This window comes from Pleurodeles waltl, chromosome 3_1, assembly GCF_031143425.1.
Source record: "Pleurodeles waltl isolate 20211129_DDA chromosome 3_1, aPleWal1.hap1.20221129, whole genome shotgun sequence".
Lineage (NCBI taxonomy): Eukaryota > Metazoa > Chordata > Amphibia > Caudata > Salamandridae > Pleurodeles > Pleurodeles waltl.
The window spans coordinates 1839649186-1839671970 of record NC_090440.1 but is presented as its reverse complement, the minus strand read 5'-3'; positions in this window follow the sequence as shown (position 1 = coordinate 1839671970).

Genomic DNA, 22785 nt, shown 5'->3' with positions numbered 1-22785 from the left:
ATTAACAGGTGCGCCGGTGGTGATGATGCGCACCGCCGCGGACGTCACCGCCATTTTCTATCTGTTCACTCACTAGATACCTGACCTTCGACAGGAGAGGACCTACACTGCTAGTGCTGCTGTGACCTTGCTCTGGAAGCGACGATGGCTGCTGCGTCTGGGGAAAGGGCCCCTGCCTTCACTGCACAGGAGTTGGAGAAACTTGTGGATGGGGTCCTCCCACAGTACACGCTACTCTACAGTCCTCCAGACCAACAGGTTAGTACACAGGGAGCACGTTGTATGGGCTAGGCCTGGGTGGAGAGGGCTGGGTGGAAGAGGGAAGGGGGCAGAGTACATAGAACAGTTATGCATGGGAATGAATGGGCCACATGGCCTGAGTAGGGAGGGGGCCACTCGCATTGACGGTGCAGTTGGTAATGACTGTTCCTCTTTCCTTGTGCATGTCATGTAGGTCAGCGCCCACCAGAAGAGGGACATTGGGCGTGCCATCGCCAAGGAGGTCTGGACCCTGGGGGCCCACCAGAGACGGGGCACCCACTGCCGTAAGAGATGGGAGGACGTTCGCCGCAGCAGCAAGAAGACGGCGGAGGCTCAGCTGGGGATGGCCTCCCAACGTGGGAGGGGTGCCCGTCGCACGATGACCCCCCTGATGTTCCAGATCCTGGCGGTGGCCTACCCGGAGTTGGATGGGCGCTTGAGGACATCACAGCAGACACAAGGGGATGAGTACAACCTCATTCAGCTGACTTTGCGTGCAGTGGAGGGGTCTGGGTGGGGGAGGTGGGCTGTGGGTGTCCCTAGGCCAGGGCGAGTTAGGTAGGCAAGGCCCCTCTGTAATGTAGGCCATGTGGCACTCAACCCCACCTCAGCAGAGTGCCAAGTTGAGGTATAGTTGCCCCTGTGGCATCCATGTGCGCAGATTCCCACCATTGCCATGTAGGCCATGTCCCAGAAATTGCATGTGCAGAGGTCAGGAGCACGGCGTAATGCAGGGGGCTGCTGCGTCTGTCTTGTCCGCCAACGGTAGCGGTAATCCATGCACTAAAACTCTCTTTCTTCTGTCTCCCCCCCTTTTTCTGCTCTCCCTGTCCTTTTGTACATCAGCATCAACAGGCGGAGGTACAGTGGCACCGGAGCACGAGGGAGCTGCATCCCACATGGCCATGGAGGGCCACACCACGGACTCTGAATGCACCAGTGGGACGGAGGGCGAGGGGAGCTTCACGTCGGCCACCGGATCACCAAGCAGCGAAAAGGACTCGTTCGCCGATGGGGGCTCCCTTGTGGTGGCGGCACCATCTGTGCCCCCCACCTCTACAGGTACAGCCGCCACCTCCCCTACCAGCACCGCCCTCCCAGCAGCCCCTCAGCGTTCGCCCCGTGCCCGCTCACCCAGGAGGGTGGGCATCACCTTCGCCCCAGGCACCACAGGCCCTGCCCCAGTCACCCCTGCTGCCCTCAGTGAGGAGGCCTTTGACCTCCTCAGGTCACTCACTGTTGGGCAGTCTACCATTGTGAATGCCATCCAGGGTGTAGAACGAGAGTTGCAACACTGTAATGCATTCTTGGAGGGCATTCATTCTGGTCAGGCTGTCCTTCAGCGAACCCTGCAATCTCTGGCCTCAGCACTGATGGCAGCCATTGTCACTGTGTCTAGCCTCCCCCCTCCAACTTCCTCCACCCAGACCCAATCTCCTGTACCCCAGCCCATCCCAAGCACACCTATAGACCAGCACGCACACAAGTCAACACACACAAGTAGCTCAAGCAAACATAGGCACCACACACACCACAGGCACTCACGCAAGCCTCACCCACATACAGACACAGCAACATCCACTGTCTCCACTGTGTCCCCCTCCTCCTCTTCTCCCTCCTCCCTCCCAGTCTCGTCTACACACACACCTGCATGCACCACATCTACAGGCACTAGGACTCGCACCAGGACACCCAGCACCACAAGCCGCTCACCTGCACTCACCACCTCCACTGCCATTTACACGTCCCCTGTGACCTCTCCCAATGTGTCTGTGACGCCCCCTCCCAAAGTACACAAACGCCGGCAATCACTCACCCAACATCCATCCACCTCACAACAGCCTCCAGTACCTGCACCTGCACCCAAAACAGCTAAAGTGACACCTCCTACAACCACCTCCTCTTCCTCCACTCCCAGACCCCCTCCAGCTACCCATCCCAGTGTCCGTCAGAAACTGTCCCTCTGTCAAATTGACATTTTTGCCCCCACCCCCCCCCTCCAATTCATCAGTCCTGTTGTAGTGCCTCAGCCAAAAAGCCTCCAGTACCAGTGGTGCGTGTTCCAGGTTTTTGGAGTGCACGGGCCACCAGAGCAGGCAGTAGGACCCGGAGCCAAGGCACTGGCAGCCCACCCCCTGTAAAGGCTCTGAAAATGGAGAGTGGCCGACGGGACCGTCTTAAGACTCTTGGTGGGACAACAAGTGACATGGGATCGAAGGCGATTGGTGAGTCAGCTGTAACTCCAACAAAGGTGGGGAAGGTCCAGAGGAAGTCTGCCCAGCCTGTTGTGAGTGTCACGGCGGAGAAGTGCGCCATCATATCCGGCGGTCCAGACACAACCGCCAGCACCGTCGTCACTGGTCCAGAGACCACTGCCAGAGTCACAGCCCAGGAGGGCACAAGTATCGTCACTGGTCCAGAGACCACCGCCGGAGTCACAGCCCAGGAGGGCACAAGTATCGTCACTGGTCCAGAGACCACCGCCGGAGTCACAGCCCAGGAGGGCACAAGTATCGTCACTGGTCCAGAGACCACCGCCAGAGTCACAGCCCAGGAGGGCCCAAGTATCGTCACTGGTCAGGAGACCACCGCCGGAGTCACAGCCCATGAGGGGCCAGGATGCCACAGCCCCGCTAAACAATGATGGAACGTCATGCCACACACCAATGCCCATTGTCAAGATCGGCATGCCACACACCAATGCCCAGTGTAGAGATCGTCATGCCACACACCAATGTCCGTATCAGGACCGCCATGGCAAAGCACCGCTGAACAGGGCAAAGACCGCCATGGCAAAGCACCGCTGAACAGTCCTGAAACGCCATGTCAAAGCACCGCTGAACAGGGCAAAGACCGCCATGGCAAAGCACCGCTGAACAGGGCAAAGACCGCCATGGAAAAGCACAGCTGAACAGGGCAAAGACCGCCATGGCAAAGCACCGCTGAACAGGGCAAAGACCGCCATGGCAAAGCATCGCTGAACAGTCCTGAAACGCCATGTCAAAGCACCGCTGAACAGTCCTGAAACGCCATGTCATAGCACCGCTGAACAGGGCAAAGACCGCCATGGCAAAGCACCGCTGAACAGGGCAAAGACCGCCATGGCAAAGCACCGCTGAACAGGGCAAAGACCGCCATGGCAAAGCACCGCTGAACAGTCCTGAAACGCCATGTCAAAGCACCGCTGAACAGTCCTGAAACGCCATGTCAAAGCACCGCTGAACAGGGCAAAGACCGCCATGGCAAAGCACAGCTGAACAGGGCAAAGACCGCCATGGAAAAGCACCGCTGAACAGGGCAAAGACCGCCATGGCAAAGCACCGCTGAACAGGGCAAAGACTGCCATGGCAAAGCACCGCTGAACAGGGCAAAGACCGCCATGGCAAAGCACCGCTGAACAGTCCTGAAACGCCATGTCAAAGCACAGCTGAACAGTCCTGAAACGCCATGTCAAAGCACCGCTGAACAGGGCAAAGACCGCCATAGAAAAGCACCGCTGAACAGGGCAAAGACCGCCCTGTCAAAGCACCACTGAACAGTCCTGAAACACCATGTGAAGGCACCGCTGAACAGGGCAAAGACCGCCATGGCAAAGCACCGCTAAACGGGGCAAAGACCGCCATGGCAAAGCACCGCTGAACAGGGCAAAGACCGCCATGGAAAAGCACAGCTGAACAGGGCAAAGACCGCCATGGCAAAGCACAGCTGAACAGGGCAAAGACCGCCATGGCAAAGCATCGCTGAACAGTCCTGAAACGCCATGTCAAAGCACCGCTGAACAGTCCTGAAACGCCATGTCATAGCACCGCTGAACAGGGCAAAGACCGCCATGGCAAAGCACCGCTGAACAGGGCAAAGACCGCCATGGCAAAGCACCGCTGAACAGGGCAAAGACCGCCATGGCAAAGCACCGCTGAACAGTCCTGAAACGCCATGTCAAAGCACCGCTGAACAGTCCTGAAACGCCATGTCAAAGCACCGCTGAACACGGCAAAGACCGCCATGGCAAAGCACAGCTGAACAGGGCAAAGACCGCCATGGAAAAGCACCGCTGAACAGGGCAAAGACCGCCATGGCAAAGCACCGCTGAACAGGGCAAAGACCGCCATGGCAAAGCACCGCTGAACAGTCCTGAAACGCCATGTCAAAGCACAGCTGAACAGTCCTGAAACGCCATGTCAAAGCACCGCTGAACAGGGCAAAGACCGCCATAGAAAAGCACCGCTGAACAGGGCAAAGACCGCCCTGTCAAAGCACCGCTGAACAGTCCTGAAACACCATGTGAAGGCACCGCTGAACAGGGCAAAGACCGCCATGGCAAAGCACCGCTAAACGGGGCAAAGACCGCCATGGCAAAGCACCGCTGAACAGGGCAAAGACCGCCATGGAAAAGCACTGCTGAACAGGGCAAAGACCGCCATGGCAAAGCACCGCTGAACAGTCCTGAAACGCCATGTGAACGCACCACTGAACAGGGCAAAGACCGCCATGGCAAAGCACCGCTGAACAGGGCAAAGACCGTCATGGAAAAGCACCGCTGAACAGGGCAAAGACCGCCATGGAAAAGCACCGCTGAACAGGGCAAAGACCGCCATGGCAAAGCACCGCTGAACAGGGCATGCACCGTGTAGGAATGAATGGACCGCCACATCAGGCATCCTTATCCCATGTGCAGCTGGGACAGTGACAGGACAGGTACTTTCACGTGGAGACTCATCCAGTCTGGGCAGCAGTCCCCCTCCACAACCAGTGGAGACCTGCATCTACTTGAGAGACTGTGGCTTTGCACTCCCCAGGATGGCACAGTGGGAAAACCACCCACTGTAGTGACTTGAGAGACTGTGGCTTTGCACTCCCCAGGATGGCACAGTGGGCAAACCACCCACTGTAGAGACTTGAGAGACTGTGGCTTTGCACTCCCCAGGATGGCACAGTGGGAAAACCACCCACTGTAGTGACTTGAGAGACTGTGGCTTTGCACTCCCCAGGATGGCACAGTGGGACAACCACCCACTGTAGTGACTTGAGAGACTGTGGCTTTGCACTCCCCAGGATGGCACAGTGGGCAAACCACCCACTGTAGAGACTTGAGAGACTGTGGCTTTGCACTCCCCAGGATGGCACAGTGGGAAAACCACCCACTGTATTGACTTGAGAGACTGTGGCTTTGCACTCCCCAGGATACATCAATGGGCATGGAGCCCCGTCGTGGATCTGGCTTCGCATTCATGTGGCTGAGGTGCCCCCCCTTCCCTTCCCCCTGAGATGCCTGTAGTGTTTCTATCTGATGCCCCGGCAGTGTTCTCTCCGATTTTGGTCAGGTATCTATTGTGGGCCTCGCCCATGCATTTTTGGACTGTTGGTGCACGGACATTGTTGTGTACATATCTGCACTACTTCTCGGATTGTATGTGTAAATAAGAGTGATTTTGAGATATGTATATCTGTATATTTTTGTGTGACATGTATATTGGCACATTACAATGTTTGCCCGACTTTCGCATTGTCTTTGCATTCTTCCGGGGGGATTGTGGGTTGTTACTGTGATTTTTGTGACTGCATTGGTGTGTATGTTGTGATATGCGAGGGTGGGGGTGGGGGTGTTTGGTGGGTGTCCCCCTAACTTTTGCCTCCCCCCTTCCCCGTGTCGTAGGTGCAGTACTCTCCGGTATCTTCTGCGCCTACGTAGCTGTTGGTCGTAAAGGAGCAGAAAAACAAGGGCAGGTAGGATTTGTAATTCGGGCTCCATGGTGTCCTCCTTCCTCGTGGGATGTGTTGAGGTGAGCGTTTTCCCATAGCAAAAGCTGTTTCCGCCGTGTTTTTATCCGCGGTGCATCCGCCCCGGAAAAGGTGGCGGATTGGCGGGTTGTAATAGTGTGGGCGGTACATTGTCTCCCGCCTGTCTGTTGGTGGTAACCGCCGCGCTGCTTGTCTGCACCGCCGTGGCGGGCGGTGTGTTAAAGTGGCTGTCTTTGTTGGCGGTTTCCGCCAGGGTCATGATTCCCTTTTTTTGTCCGCTGGCCTGTTTGCAGTATTAACGCACCTTTAACACCGTCCGCCAGGGTTGTAATGACCCCCTAAGTGGCCAATCCTCCTCTGAGGGCTATTTAGGGTCTCTCCTATGGGCTTCTCTTCATGTAACGAATGCAGGAGCTCACCAGAGTTCCTCTGCATCTCCTTCTTCGACTTCTGCCAAGGATCAACCGCTGACTGCTCCAGGACGCCTGCAAAACTACAACAAAGTAACAAGAAGACTACCAGCGACATTCTAGCGCCTAATTCTGCTGGCTTTCTCTACTGTTTCCTGGTGGTGCATGCTTTGGGGGCTTTCTGTCTTCACCCTGCACTGGAAGCCAAAAAGAAATCTCCTGTGGGTCGACGGAATCTTCCCCCTGCTAAAGCAGGCACCAAACTTCTGCTTCACTGGTCCTCTGGGTCCCCTCTCATTGTGACGAGCGTGGTCCCTGGATCACAGAACCTAGATCCAAGTGACCCTGACAGTCCAGTGGTTCATCTGTCCAAATTTGGTGGAGGTAAGTCCTTGCCTCCCCACGCCAGACAGTAATCCTGTGTACTGCATGAACTGCTGCTGCTAGGGCTTCGGTGCACTTTTGCAAGGAATCCTTCATGCACAGCCAAGCCCAGGTCCCCAGCACTCCATCCTGCATTGCTCAACTCTCTGAGTGGACCACCGGCTTCGTGGGACCCTATTTTGTAGTGCTGAGACAACCACCATGCTCAGTCATCTTGAACCCGTGTTCAAGGACTTCTTCGGGTGCTGCCTTCTTGTGAGTGGACTCTCTGTGCTGCTGAGGACCTCTCTGGCTCCTCTCCCAAGTGGCGACATCCTGGTCCTTCCTTGGCCCAGGCAGCACCCTTTTTCTTCAACCACAACCTTTGCAGCTAGCAAGGCTTTTTTGTGGTCTTTCTGCATGGAAACAACTCTACATCCACCAGCACGCTATGGGACATCTTCTGTGCAAAGGAGAAGTTCCTGGCATCTTCCATTGTTGCAGAATCTTCAGCTTCTTCTTCCCAGAGGAAGCCATTTTGCACCTTCATCCGGGGTTTAGTGGGCTCCTGCCCCACTGGACACTTTCGTGACTCTTGGACTTGGTCCCCTTCCTTCGCAGGTCCTCAGGTCCAGGAATCCGTCTTCAGTGCTTTGCAGTCAGTTGTGGTCTTTGCAGAATCTCCTACCACGACTTTAGTGTGTTTCCGGAAAAGTAGGGTAACTTTACTCCTACCTTTCAGTGTCTTGGGGTGGGGTATCTTGGACACCCTTAGTGTTTTCTTACACTCCCAGCAACCCTCTACACACTACACTAGGCCAGGGGTCCCTAAGTGGTTCGCATTCCACTTTCTTAGTATATGGTTTGTGTTGCCCATAGGCCTATTGCATCCTATTGTATTCTAAAGTGTTTGCACTACTTTTCTAACTATTTACTTACCTGATTTTGGTTTGTGTGTTTATTTTGTGTATTTTACTTACCTCCCAATGGAGTATATCCTCTGAGATATTTTTGGCACATTGTCACTAAAATAAAGTTCCTTTATTTTTAGTAACTCTGAGTATTGTGATTCTTGTGATATGGTGCTATATGATATAAGTGGTATAGTAGGAGCTTTGCATGGCTCCTAGTTCAGCCTAAGCTGCTCTGCTATAGCTACCTCTATCAGCCTAAGCTGCTACAATATTTCTTATCTAATAATAAGGGATAACTGGAGCTGGCACAAGGTGTAAGTACCATCAGGTACCCACTATCAGCCAGGCCAGCCTCCTACAATGACCAGACAATGTTGCTGTAGAAGATGTGTAGAAAGTGTAAGCACCCTAAAGAATGGCAGCAATATAGGGCACGAAAATTCCTTACTAGTAATGTGGTAAAACGTGGAGAAGGAACATACAGAGACAATACTGACTGTGCAACACATCAATGTCTACATGTGATCACCCAACATATGTACAGAGAGGGTGGCTAGGTCAATACATAACTCAGGCATGTTTGCTACTAGTATAACCTGGTAGTTGCCTATCACATGCCAACATGACAGGAGGCAGACACAGATAACACCATCTGTCCCCTGGCATGTCCCAAACTAGAAGTCACAACAGAGCTACAACCGCCAACCAAGCTGCCCATGGAAATTACTAAGGATATCAAATGATGAGAAGTCCTACATGTGCAAGTAGCCAATCCTCAGTACATGATAGGGGAAGGCTGACATCAACTACCCCAGAGGAAAAATTGATATCCCAGTCCTTTTGATCACAATGTTTCATACATCTGTCTGCAGGGGACAGCATTGCTCTGCTGATTAGCAATCAAGAAGAGACTAGATCCCTGCCCAAAACACCCTAGCACAACTGCTCTGGCTACATAGACTTTTGACATTATCAGGGGACTGATGCACGTACACAGTGGACTGAGTAGTCGGGAGCTCCATAAACCTGTGCCTTCACATGCAACCATGGGTCTATATCGACATGAAAACTCCCACAGTAGTGATGAAGAGTAAGCTGCCATCTTTGCCAGACTGCAACACTGATACACTGTGGTATGCCATTGTATGTGGCAGTCATAAAAAACCTGATGTGGACCATTGTGAGTGCCTAGTTGGTGGCATGCACACATATACCACATATCCCAGCATACATGCACCACATAAAATGGCACTGGCCTGGTAGTGTGTTTTGGAGACTAAACAAAAGGCATCTTATAACAAATGTAAGTGCAGATGTATCACAAGATCATTGACAAAAATAGTGTAAACATATTTATTGTACAGATAATAAAATCCAACACAATTGGACAGAAGGGAAAAGAAATGCAAATACAAGCGGAAGCTAAATACATAATAAAACACATCATAATTAGAACACACATAGTAATAATAAGAAAGCATTCCTTCCTAATATAAAAACAGTCCTAAATATAAAAATAGAATAGACCACCAAGCCCGGAACTCTACATAATGCATAACAAAATAAAATACATAAGCTCAGGCCCTGAAGTGCAAAGTACATTAAAAAAACTATGAGTGGCAGTAAATGCCATTAAAATCCACAACTTAACCAACAGCAACGGCATGGCAAGAGCAAATTCCACTCCTGCCTATCATTTGCTCGCATTGCCACTAAATTTAGATTGAGCAATTTAAACAAATTTAATCAGTAACACATTTAGCATTGAGTTAGCAGGGTCCAGAGACTGAATAATAGCCTGTTGACAGGAGCGAATTCCCAATTCATTCCATTTGCATTGAAGCAAAGATCTACGTTCATTAAGTAAAGATGGACACGGACAGACCACAAGATCTAGAGTTTCCTCAACATTATTACAGCCTCTGCATATCACCCTTTCCCCAGAGGATAGCCGCCATTGAGGTAGATGTTTCAAAAAACCCCAATCACCCATCCTGAGGGCCAAAAAGTCCCTTTTCAACTGAAACCCAGAAGAACAGGAAAAGAAGGCATACCTGGCTCAAAGTAATTCATTACTGACCAGGCATGCTTCCGTTGAACAAGAAGGGAACGATCTGAGTGATACGAATACTGTTGAACAAGCCTTTTTGCGCCTAATTTGAACACAGAATGGGAGAGGTTACTTTCCCAGAGATCATCAACACCCAGTAGACATTTGCATTCGGCCAAAAAATTGAAGTATGATCACTTCGATTTGGACTCACTAATTTCTTGCCACAGGACTGCCTCTAAATGGCCGTCTGTGGCACTGTGCAGCTTATGACAGAGCTTCAAAAATGCACGAGCACCAACTGCCGCCAAATCCGGAAGCCCAAATTCCAACCATACCTGTGCATGTGAGGCAAGGCACCGAACATGGAAGACACTCTTATAGATTTTATAAACCAACCTTTGCTCAACAGAATTTCTTGACCATAGACCAATGAAGAGATAATCTTTACTCTCATAACTTCCAATAAGGTAAGGAAGGTCGACCCCCTTAAAGCTTTGGATAATTTGGATTAGGCCACCTACAATGCCACAGCTTTGAGATCGATCTCCTTCTTGTGTTTAACAAAACTGCCCCTAGAGTCAAAATGCACCCCTAAATATTTGTAAGACTGGTCGGAGACAAGTTTACAGCTTTTATAATACCAACTGAAACCTGAATGTTTTTTCCTACCAAAGGAAACCACTTTGGTTTTAAGCAAATTAACTTCCAGTTGATTCTCGGAAGTACAAAATGCAAGTTGATTAAGCAGCCGTTGAAGGCCAATCCTAATACAACTAAATAGTACAAGGTCATCGGCATAAAGCAGATGACTGAGCCTAAGGCCACCAATCTTAGGGGAATGAGAATTAACAGCATCGAGAGACGATGATAGATCTGCAATAAACAAATTAAAATATAAAAATAAACAATTGACAAAAATAAATTACCTTCCTATGTGTTCCAACATACAGAAAAATAAATGGCACTGATATGACTACACAGGCATTTGTCAAAGTCCAACATGTGTCCATGTAGGAAGATAGATATGTGAGGTTTCATATCCCATGAACAGAACACATGTTACTGAAATGACACTACAAATTTCTTTACAGAAGCACGGCATATAGCAACCTTCATTGAAACATGTATGTATCCCATCTCCTGGAACTAAGATGCATGGGGACCCCGGCAGTCAGTGGTAATATGGCGGGAATTACCGCCAACAGGCTGGGAGTACTTACCACCAAATTATGACATTAGCGGGTTGGCTGAAGTCAACCCGCCAATGTACCACTCCGACCGCCATGTCGGTGACAGCCGCCGGGCTGGAGATATCTGTCTACAGCCCGGCATCCGTCAGTGTTCCACCCACGGGATTATGACCCCGCCTACCGCCATGGTTCTCGTGGCTTCCTTACTGCCACGAAAACCATGGCGGTAGGCACCATCAGTGACAGGGAACTCCTTCCCTGTCACTGATAGGGGTCTCCCCCTCCATATCCAGTTACCCCACCACCCTCCTGCCTCCCCAAAACCCCCTACATTCACTCCCCTTCACACACACACACACACACACACATACACACACACTTTCCCACAGACATCCACGCATGCCGACATTCACTCACACACACCCACACACACTTTCAAACATACACGCAGACATGCAGACACGAAATACAACACACACTCGCACTCACACTCACACCTTCATACATCAACGCTCGCATCCAACACGCAACACACACCCGCATTCACAAACACACAAACATACACACATACCTCTAAACCCCCACACACACACAACACCCACCATCCCCCTCCCCTGTCAAAGACCTGACTTTCCTGTAGTCAGTGGTTCCTCGGCAGGAGAAGGGACGGGACGCTGCTACCACCACCAGCGTCAGCCAGCAGAACACCGCCAGGCCATATTATGGGTCATAATACGGCCAGCGGTTATCTACTGGCGTGGCGCTGCTGGTGGCAGCAGTGCCACCTTACCGTCATCCATGGCCACAGCTGGATTTCCACCATCCTTCTGACGGAAATATGGCTGTGGTCATAATACGCCAGATGGCTGGAAGCCGCGGCGATGGTCTTTTTGGAGGCCGTCGCCACGGCAGTAGATGGTTTTTACCACCAATGTTATAATGAGGGCCTATATGTCATACGTGTAGCAGAGCATCATGAAGGCTAAACCAACAACATACCACACAGTAGACACACATGTACACGCAAATTGCCAGGGGTAATGTGATTACAACCTAGCTATAGTCCACTGCAAATTGTCATTGCTGTCACATGCTTTACCATGTATTGGACATAGCCCATCATATCTATTGTGTTGTTGGTATGTGTCCATTTGTATATCAGACATAACAATGTTGTACACCTACAAATATGTGCTAGTACACATATGTACACTCATAGTGCACATGTGCTAACATGTATGTGGACACACTGTAGCTACATATGCACAAGGTATAAGTTATCGCATGCACCACACCGATAAACAAACATATAGGTTAAACATACTAATATCACTGTTAAGATATGAATGGATAAGTACACACATGTAGCCATACCATAATGACAACATTATTACATAGCCCCTGTGACATAGTATGTGAATATAGGCGCAATCTAGGCCTACATAGCAAATTTCCATGCTTTCCTGTCATGCGTCAACTTTTTTAATGCAAATGTCTCCATTCCATACTCCACAATACCAGAAAAATTATGTCTGGCCCCTGAGTGGCTATCACAAGTCTACAGGCCTTTTCACGCACAATGGGACAAAAGCGACGCATGACCGTCATGCGTCACAAATTTAGATGCAAATTTAGATGCAAACTTCATATGTCTCTATGCAGCAAAAAGATGCCTGGCCCCTGAGCATCTATTGCAAGTCCACAGGCCTTGTCACACACAATGGGACAAAATGGACGCATGTCCATCATGCTTCAATTTTTTTTCGCATGACTGAAAAAGTGACACACAGCTCCAGGAAGTGATGAAACAGGACATCCTGCCTACATACAAGGTACAGTGAGTTGACTTTCACTTCACAATCGTATTGTCTCTGAGTGTGTGAGGTTGTGTGGAGCTGGTGTTGTTGGTGGATTGGATGTTTTGGAGTGTTTTGTGATGTGTCCTTTAGCTGTCTTTTTTGTCTTTTAATCAGTCTTTTGTAGTGTATTTGTACTGTATCTGTCACTGTATTATGGGGTGTTTGTCTAGGCGTAGGATAGTTTGTTGGGTAGTTGGGGTAGTTAGGGTAGTTTTAAATGTTATAGTTTTTTTCCCTGCAATTGCATTTGCAGGATATACACACTGCATGAGGTCAGGGAAAGGGAGGGTGTCCAAGATATTGGCAGTTGAGCTGGGGCACGTTATTTGCCTTATGCAGCATTCCCTGCCAATGATGCTTGTACTAGGTGGCCGCATTATCCAGGGCTACCCCACAGGAGCCAGGAAGCTGCGATGGGGCAAGGTGCTCCACCACCTGACACGGATATTTGGCATCGGACACAATGACCACCAACTCAAATACCGTTGAGCAGACCTGACCTGATGTCAAGGGAGCAAGATCTGTTGTATCACCAGAGTATTGATATTGGTGGAGCAGTTGGTAAGTATCCCATTTCCATAGCAACACCATTGTTAGAAATGGGGTCTCTGGTTGGCAGTCAGTCTGCACTCTGTCCAAGCAGGGACCCTTACTTTAGTCAGGACAATGGAGATACACACTTAAGATAACCCCTACTCACCCCTTGGTAGCTTGGCACAAAGGCAATGTTTAAAATATTTGTACCAACACACACAGTAATACAGTGAAACCACTACAAAATGGACAACAGTTTAGAAGAATAGGTAATATTGATGTAAATCAAACAAGACCAAAATGACAAAAATCAAACAAACACAAGTCAAGATATACATTTTCAAAAGAATAAGGCCCTCATTACGACCTTGGGGGCGGCTGAATCCGCCCGCCAAGATCGGACTGCCGGGCGGCCGCGGGGATCTCAGCTGCAACACAGGAGCCGGCTCCAAATGGAGCCGGCAGTGTTGCGGCTGTGCGACGGGGGCAGTTTCACCCCTCCCACTTTTCACTGTCTGCATAGCAGATAGTGAAAACCTGCATGGGGCCCTTACAGAGGCCCCCTGCACTGCCCATGCCACTCGCATGGGCAGTGCAGGGGCCCCCAGGGTCCCCGCGACTCCCCGTACCGCAAGCCTTTTCCTGGCGATTAAAACCGCCAGGAAAAGGCTGGCGGTAGGGGGACTCGTAATCCCCTGGGCAGCGCTGCTAGCAGCGCTGCCCTGGCGGATTACTACCGCCGGGGCCATTGTGGCAGGAAACCGCCGGCCTCGGCAGTGCGACCGCGGTGCTTCTGCCGCAGTCGTAATGACCTGGGAAGCACTGCCAGCCTGTTGGCGGTGCTTCCGTCATAACAGCCCTGGCGGTCTTGGACCGCCAGGGTTGTAATGACCCCCTAAGAGTCTTACTCTATAGAAAACAATGGAAATGTTTTTATTACTCAAAGTACCTAGTTTGCGTGAAAAATAAAGCAGGTGAGGGCGCATCGATAATGTTAGCGATGCGTCGATTCCTTACTCACAAGTGAGGCTGTGCATCCGGTAGGCGATGCATCGTTTTTCTCTCACGCAAGAGAGCGCTGCATAGATTTCCAGATGGGGCATCTTGGATCCGCGCAGGCTTGCACTTATTTTTGACATCCAGTGATGATGCGTGAGAAATCCGGTTGCACAGTGTTCTGCCAACATCACCTCTCAAGGGCCCAGGGACTGGACATGGCAATACTTGGTAGGGCAGTGGTCTCAGCAGAAAGTGCAGGTGCTGGCAGAGGAAGTATTTGATGGCCCTGAGACTTCAAAACAGGAGGCAAGCTCAATTCAAGGCCTTGGAGATTCTTCACAAGCAGTAATATACCACAGAGTTCAGTATTTGTCCTCTTTCAGGCAGAAGCAGCAACTACAGGACAACCCAGCAAAGCACAGTCACAGGCAAAGGGGCACTACTCCTACTCCAGCTGTTCATCTCTTTTCCTTGGCAGAGGTTCATCTTGTTTCCAGAAGAAATCTAAAAATATGGTATTTTGGGTCCACTACTTATAAATCTTTCTGCCTTTGAAGTAGGCAAACTTCAAAGGAAAGGCTCTGCTGTTCGCAATATCCTACCTTGCCCAGTCCTGGCTCCAGACTCACACCAGGGGGTTACAGTCTGCTTTGTGTGAGGGCAGGCAAAGCCTATTCAAGTGTAAGTGACCACTCCTCTCTCCAATCTAGCTCAGCCGGCCCGTCAGGATATGCAGGCTACACCTCGGCTCCCTTTGTGTCACTGTTTAGAGGGGGATTCGCAAACCGCACAACTGTCAGTCTGACCCAGACAGGGAATACACAAGCAGGCAGAGTCACAGAATGGTTTAAGCAAGAAAATGCCCACTTTCTAAAAGTGGCATTTTCAAACTGACAATTTAAAAAACAACTTTACCGAAAGATGTATTTTTAAATTATGAGTTCAGAGAGCCCAAACTCCACATTTCTGTCTGATCCCAAAGGGAAACCACTCTTAAAAGATATTGAAAGGCAGCTGCCATGTTAATCTATGAACGAGATAGGCCTGGCAACAGTGAAACCCGAATTTGGCAGTATTTCACTGTTAGGACATGCAAAACACATCAGCACATGTCCCACCTTTAACAAACACTGCACCCTGCCCATGAGGCTACCTGGGGCCTACCTTAGGGGTGCCTTACATGTATAAAAAGAGAATGCTTAGGCCTGGCATGTGGGTACATTTGCCAAGGCTTATGAAGGTCAAATTGGCAGTTTAAAACTGCACACACACATACACTGCAGTGGCAGTTCGGAGCCATGTTTACAGGGCTACTCATGTGGGTGGCACAACCAGTGCTGCAGGCCCACAAGTAGCGTTTGATTTACAGGCCCTGGGCATCTTTAGTGCACTTTAGTAGGGACTTACTAGTAAGTTTACATAGGGAGCACTTGCACTTTAGCACTGGTCAGCAGTGGTAGAGTGCCCAGAGTACCAAAACAGCAAAAACTGTGTTCAGCACACAAAACATGGGAAGCAGAAGCAAAAACGACAGAGAGACCAGGTAAAGGATGCCAGGTCTAAAAAACATTTTTTGCTGGTGCATGACATGTGCTGATAAGGTTGAGTGCAGGATGTTTTGTCAAAGTATCTGGACATGTATTATCGTGCCTGTATTAAGCCACATTAGGGCTGCCATTGGAATAAATAATTATGAAGCAGAGTCAGGACAGTAGTGCCACCTTCCCTGCACAATCATAACAAAGTGTTGTGATGCATGCATAGCGTCATTCTGTTTAGACCAGCACAACATGAGGCTTGCGCCAGGCATCATGTATGGGAGGGGAGGCCACCACCTGTTTGGGGGCTGAAGTACATGCCTCTGGGAAATATGAGAAATTAGCTAATTGCATATTTCCTGCACTTTGAACGGCAGTTCAGAGCAGGTGTTAAAAGGGGGCATATAATTGTATATGATGGGCCCATATATACTCAGCAGACGTCGTTATAATATGTTTTGTTACTACTCCTGCTGAGTGCATCATTTGCCTCTATATAAATAGATGCAGTTGGACCCCACCTGCACCATGCTGTGCCTTATTTCTCATAAGGCATACACATGGCGGGGGAAAGGGGTGCACTAAGGGCCACAAGGACTGTAGTGATGCATTTGGTGCAGCACCACTTTCCTTCAAGCTGCCTCTTTGTGTCATTGGCCAACAACATTCAAGGGAGCTTGACTATGCACTGGGTCCAGACTATTAACATTTTCCTCTTCCTGTACATTGAGTATAACATACACCAGAAACTTTGTCTACTACCCCATACACATGTGATGATTTTGTACCACTTTCCTGCCGCATCTTACTGACAGTATGGGGCTGCCTTGCATCTGCACAAGCACTGGCACATTACTCAGAAACCTGCACCAACACATGCATCCTTGGACCACAGAGCAAGTGTGTCTGTGTTGAGGCATATGTCCATGCGCATGTTCTTATCCAGTCCTGGACAAGTAATGAAATACCATGCCAACAATGGCTGGCCACACAGTATAGGCAAGACATCCGTAATTTCAATCAGTTAATGTGCAGGTGGGAACAACTAAATGAACATAGGTAAACTGTCATGGCACTACAACTCAAGTGTGTGTGCCTTCGAATGGCACACACATATTACTAACTACAAACAAGGGTGTATCAAAGCATTCCTCAACACTTTGTAATACTCACACAAACCCTGGGCAGTTCTCCATCAGTTTGTGGTGGCAATGCGGTAGAATTCTTCAGCATCTGGGGCGGAATCCAAAGCTATGGGAGTCACAATAGGATGGTCACTGCAACAACCATTGTATGCCCCTCAGATGCAGAATACAGTGTCATGCAGTCCCATATGGTCTTGGAGGTGTAAAGCTACAAAACACATGCATTTCAATTCCATGTACACACAGTGCAGTGAAAAGCACCAAAGGAGAACCAGGGAAAGTGATGGTTTGTAGGTGCCAGGGTCTCAATTATTTTAGACTATGGTGGTCATTACAACCCTGGCGGTCGGTGTTAAAGCAGCAGTAAGACCGCCAACAGGCCGGCGTAAAATGTTTTGCAATTATGACCGTGGCGGAAACCGCCAACAAAGACAGCCACTTTAACACTCCGACCGCCACGGCGGTACAAACAAACAGCGCAGCGGACACTGCCAATAGACAGGCGGAGGACAAAGTACCGCCCACAGTATCACAAAAGGCCAATCCGCCACCTTTTCCAGGGAGGATTCACCGCGGACAAAAACACAGCAGAAACAGGATTCCGAAGGGAAAGCGCTCAACTCTACACACCCCACGAGGAACTAGGACACCATGGAACCGGAACTCCAAATTCTCCCTGCGATAGTCTTCCTGCTCCTCTACCATGAGCACGAATGCCGGCGGCGAAGTCCACGGTGAGTACTGCACCTACGACACAGGGAGGGGGGAGGGAAAAAACAGGGACACACACACGCAACACCCCCACCCTCACCCACTACAACACACACTAATACAGCATGACACATTACAGTTACACCCCCCAAATCCCCTGGAAGAATGCAAAGACAAAAGGAAAAGAGTGTAACCATTGTAATATATTAAAATCAAGTATGCAAAAATATATATATACACCATTAACAAAATATACACCAAGCATGGTAGTCCAGGTAGTGCTCCAATTAAGTCTGTGGAACACTGGGCCCACACGGTATGGGCGAGGCCCACACAAGATCCCCGACCATGACGGAGAGAACACTGCAGGGGCATCAGAGAGCAAGAAAACAGGCACCTCAGGGGGAGGGAAAGGGGCGGCACCTCAGCCGGTTGAGTGCACAACGCCAAATCCATGAGAGGGCCACATGCCCACTGCCATATCCTGGGGAGTGCAAAGCCACAGTCTCTCAACTCTCTACAGTGGGTGGGTTGCCCACTGTTCAATCCTGCAGAGTGCAAAGCCACAGTCTCTCAAGTCTACAGTGGGTAGGTTGCCCACTGCCATATCCTGGGGAGTGCAAAGCCACAGTCTCTCAAGTCTCTACAGTGGGTGGGTTGCCCTCTGTTCCATCCTGGAGAATACAAAGCCACAGTCTCTCAAGTGGATAACAATCTCCACCGGTTCTGGAGGGGGCCTTGTGCTCAGAGTGCTTCATCCTGCTAAGGACAGAGGTACTGGATGGATCTCTCCACTGGTTCTGGAGGGGGCCTGTTGCCCAGAGTGCTTCATCCTGCTAACGACAGAGGTAGGGCAGTGGCCTCAGCAGAAAGTGCAGGTGCTGGCAGAGGAAGTATTTGATGGCCCTGAGACTTCAAAACAGGAGGCAAGCTCAATTCAAGGCCTTGGAGATTCTTCACAAGCAGTAATATACCACAGAGTTCAGTATTTGTCCTCTTTCAGGCAGAAGCAGCAACTACAGGACAACCCAGCAAAGCACAGTCACAGGCAAAGGGGCACTACTCCTACTCCAGCTGTTCATCTCTTCTCCTTGGCAGAGGTTCATCTTGTTTCCAGAAGTAATCTAAAAATATGGGATTTTGGGTCCACTACTTATAAATCTTTCTGCCTTTGAAGTAGGCAAACTTCAAAGGAAAGGCTCTGTTGTTCGCAATATCCTACCTTGCCCAGTCCTGGCTCCAGACTCACACCAGGGGGTTAGAGTCTGCTTTGTGTGAGGGCAAGCAAAGCCCATTCAAGTGTAAGTGACCACTCCTCTCTACAATCTAGCTCAGCCGGCCCGTCAGGATATGCAGGCTACACCTCGGCTCCCTTTGTGTCACTGTTTAGAGGGGGATTCGCAAACCGCACAACTGTCAGTCTGACCCAGACAGGGAATACACAAGCAGGCAGAGTCACAGAATGGTTTAAGCAAGAAAATGCCCACTTTCTAAAAGTGGCATTTTCAAACTGACAATTTAAAAAACAACTTTACCGAAAGATGTATTTTTAAATTATGAGTTCAGAGACCCCAAACTCCACATTTCTGTCTGATCCCAAAGGGAAACCACTCTTAAAAGATATTGAAAGGCAGCTGCCATGTTAATCTATGAACGAGATAGGCCTGGCAACAGTGAAACCCGAATTTGGCAGTATTTCACTGTTAGGACATGCAAAACACATCAGCACATGTCCCACCTTTAACATACACTGCACCCTGCCCATGAGGCTACCTGGGGCCTACCTTAGGGGTGCCTTACATGTATAAAAAGGGAATGCTTAGGCCTGGCATGTGGGTACATTTGCCAAGGCTTATGAAGGTCAAATTGGCAGTTTAAAACTGCACACACACATACACTGCAGTGGTAGTTCGGAGCCATGTTTACAGGGCTACTCATGTGGGTGGCACAACCAGTGCTGCAGGCCCACAAGTAGCGTTTGATTTACAGGCCCTGGGCACCTTTAGTGCACTTTAGTAGGGACTTACTAGTAAGTTTACATAGGGAGCACTTGCACTTTAGCACTGGTCAGCAGTGGTAGAGTGCCCAGAGTACCAAAACAGCAAAAACTGTGTTCAGCACACAAAACATGGGAAGCAGACGCAAAAAAGACAGAGAGACCAGGTAAAGGATGCCAGGTCTAAAAACCATTTTTTGCTGGTGCATGACATGTGCTGATAAGGTTGAGTGCAGGATGTTTTGTCAAAGTATTTGGACAGGTAGTATCGTGCCTGTATTAAGCCACATTAGGGCTGCCATTGGAATAAATAATTATGAAGTAGAGTCAGGACAGTAGTGCCACCTTCCCTGCACAATCATAACAAAGTGTTGTGATGCATGCATAGCGTCATTCTGTTTAGACCAGCACAACATGAGGCTTGCGCCAGGCATCATGTATGGGAGGGGAGGCCAACACCTGTTTGGGGGGCTGAAGTACATGCCTCTGGGAAATATGAGACATTAGCTAATTGCATATTTCCTGCACTTTGAACGGCAGCTCAGAGCAGGTGTTAAAAGGGGGCATATAATTGTATATGATGGGCCCATATATACTCAGCAGACGTCGTTATAATATGTTTTGTTACTACTCCTACTGAGTGCATAATTTGCCTCTATATTAATAGATGCAGTTGGACCCCACCTGCACCATGCTGTGCCTTATTTCTCATAAGGCATACACATGGCGGGGGAAAGGGGTGCACTAAGGGCCACAAGGACTGTAGTGATGCATTTGGTGCAGCACCACTTTCCTTCAAGCTGCCTCTTTGTGTCATTGGCCAACAACATTCAAGGGAGCTTGACTATGCACTGGGTCCAGACTATTAACACTTTCCTCTTCCTGTACATTGAGTATAACATACACCAGAAACTTTGTCTACTACCCCATACACATGTGATGATTTTGTACCACTTTCCTGCCGCATCTTACTGACAGTATGGGGCTGCCTTGCATCTGCACAAGCACTGGCACATTACTCAGAAACCTGCACCAACACATGCATCCTTGGACCACAGAGCAAGTGTGTCTGTGTTGAGGCATATGTCCATGCGCATGTTCTTATCCAGTCCTGGACAAGTAATGAAATACCATGCCAACAATGGCTGGCCACACAGTATAGGCAAGACATCCGTAATTTCAATCAGTTAATGTGCAGGTGGGAACCACTAAATGAACATAGGTAAACTGTCATGGCACTACAACTCAAGTGTGTGTGCCTTCGAATGGCACACACATATTACTAACTACAAACAAGGGTGTATCAAAGCATTCCTCAACACTTTGTAATACTCACACAACCCCTGGGCAGTTCTCCATCAGTTTGTGGTGGCAATGCGGTAGAATTCTTCAGCATCTGGGGCGCAATCCAAAGCTATGGGAGTCACAATAGGATGGTCACTGCAACAACCATTGTATGCCCCTCAGATGCAGAATACAGTGTCATGCAGTCCCATATGGTCTTGGAGGTGTAAAGCTACAAAACACATGCATTTCAATTCCATGTACACACAGTGCAGTGAAAAGCACCACAGGAGAACCAGGGAAAGTGATGGTTTGTAGGTGCCAGGGTCTCTATTATTTTAGACTATGGTGGTCATTACAACCCTGGCGGTCGGTGTTAAAGCAGCAGTAAGACCTCCAACAGGCTGCCGTAAAAATTTTTGCAATTACGACCGTGGCGGAAACCGCCAACAAAGACAGCCACTTTAACACTACGACCGCCACGGCAGTACAAACAAACAGCGCAGCGGACACTGCCAATAGACAGGCGGAGGACAAAGTACCGCCCACAGTATCACAAAAGGCCAATCCGCCACCTTTTCCAGGGAGGACTCACCGCGCACAAAAACACAGCAGAAACAGGATTCCGAAGGGAAAGCGCTCAACTCTACACACCCCACGAGGAACTAGGACACCATGGAACCGGAACTCCAAATTCTCCCTGCGATAGTCTTCCTGCTCCTCTACCATGAGCACGAACGTCGGCGGCGAAGTCCACGGTGAGTACTGCACCTACGACACAGGGGAGGGGGGAGGGAAAAAACAGGGGGACACACACGCAACACCCCCACCCTCACCCACTACAACACACACTAATACAGCATGACACATTACAGTTACACCCCCCAAATCCCCTGGAAGAATGCAAAGACAAAAGGAAATGAGTGTAACCATTGTAATATATTAAAATCAAGTATGCAAAAATATATATATACACCATTAACAAAATATACACCAAGCATGGTAGTCCAGGTAGTGCTCCAATTAAGTCCGTGGAACACTGGGCCCACACGGTATGGGCGAGGCCCACACAAGATCCCCGACCATGACGGAGAGAACACTGCAGGGGCATCAGAGAGCAAGAAAACAGGCACCTCAGGGGGAGGGAAAGGGGGGGCACCTCAGCCGGTTGAGTGCACAACGCCAAATCCACGAGAGGGCCACATGCCCACTGCCATATCCTGGGGAGTGCAAAGCCACAGTCTCTCAACTCTCTACAGTGGGTGGGTTGCCCACTGTTCAATCCTGCAGAGTGCAAAGCCACAGTCTCTCAAGTCTCTACAGTGGGTGGGTTGCCCACTGCCATATCCTGGGGAGTGCATAGCCACAGTCTCTCAAGTCTCTACAGTGGGTGGATTGCCCTCTGTTCCATCCTGGGGAATACTAAGCCACAGTCTCTCAAGTGGATAAAAGTCTCCACCGGTTCTGGAGGGGGCTTGGTGCCCTGAGTGCTTCATCCTGCTAAGGACAGAGGTAGTGGATGTATCTCTCCCCTGGTTCTGGAGGGGGCCTTGTGCCCAGAGTGCTTCATCCTTCTAAGGACAGAGGTAGTGGATGTATCTCTCCACTGGTTCTGGAGGGGGCCTGTTGCCCAGAGTGCTTCATCCTGCTAAGGACAGAGGTAGTGGATGTATCTCTCCACTGGTTCTGTAGGGGGCATGGTGCCCAGAGTGTTTCATCCTGCTAAGGACAGAGGTAGTGGATGTATCTCTCCGCTGGTTCTGGAGTGGCCTGGTGCCCAGAATGTTTC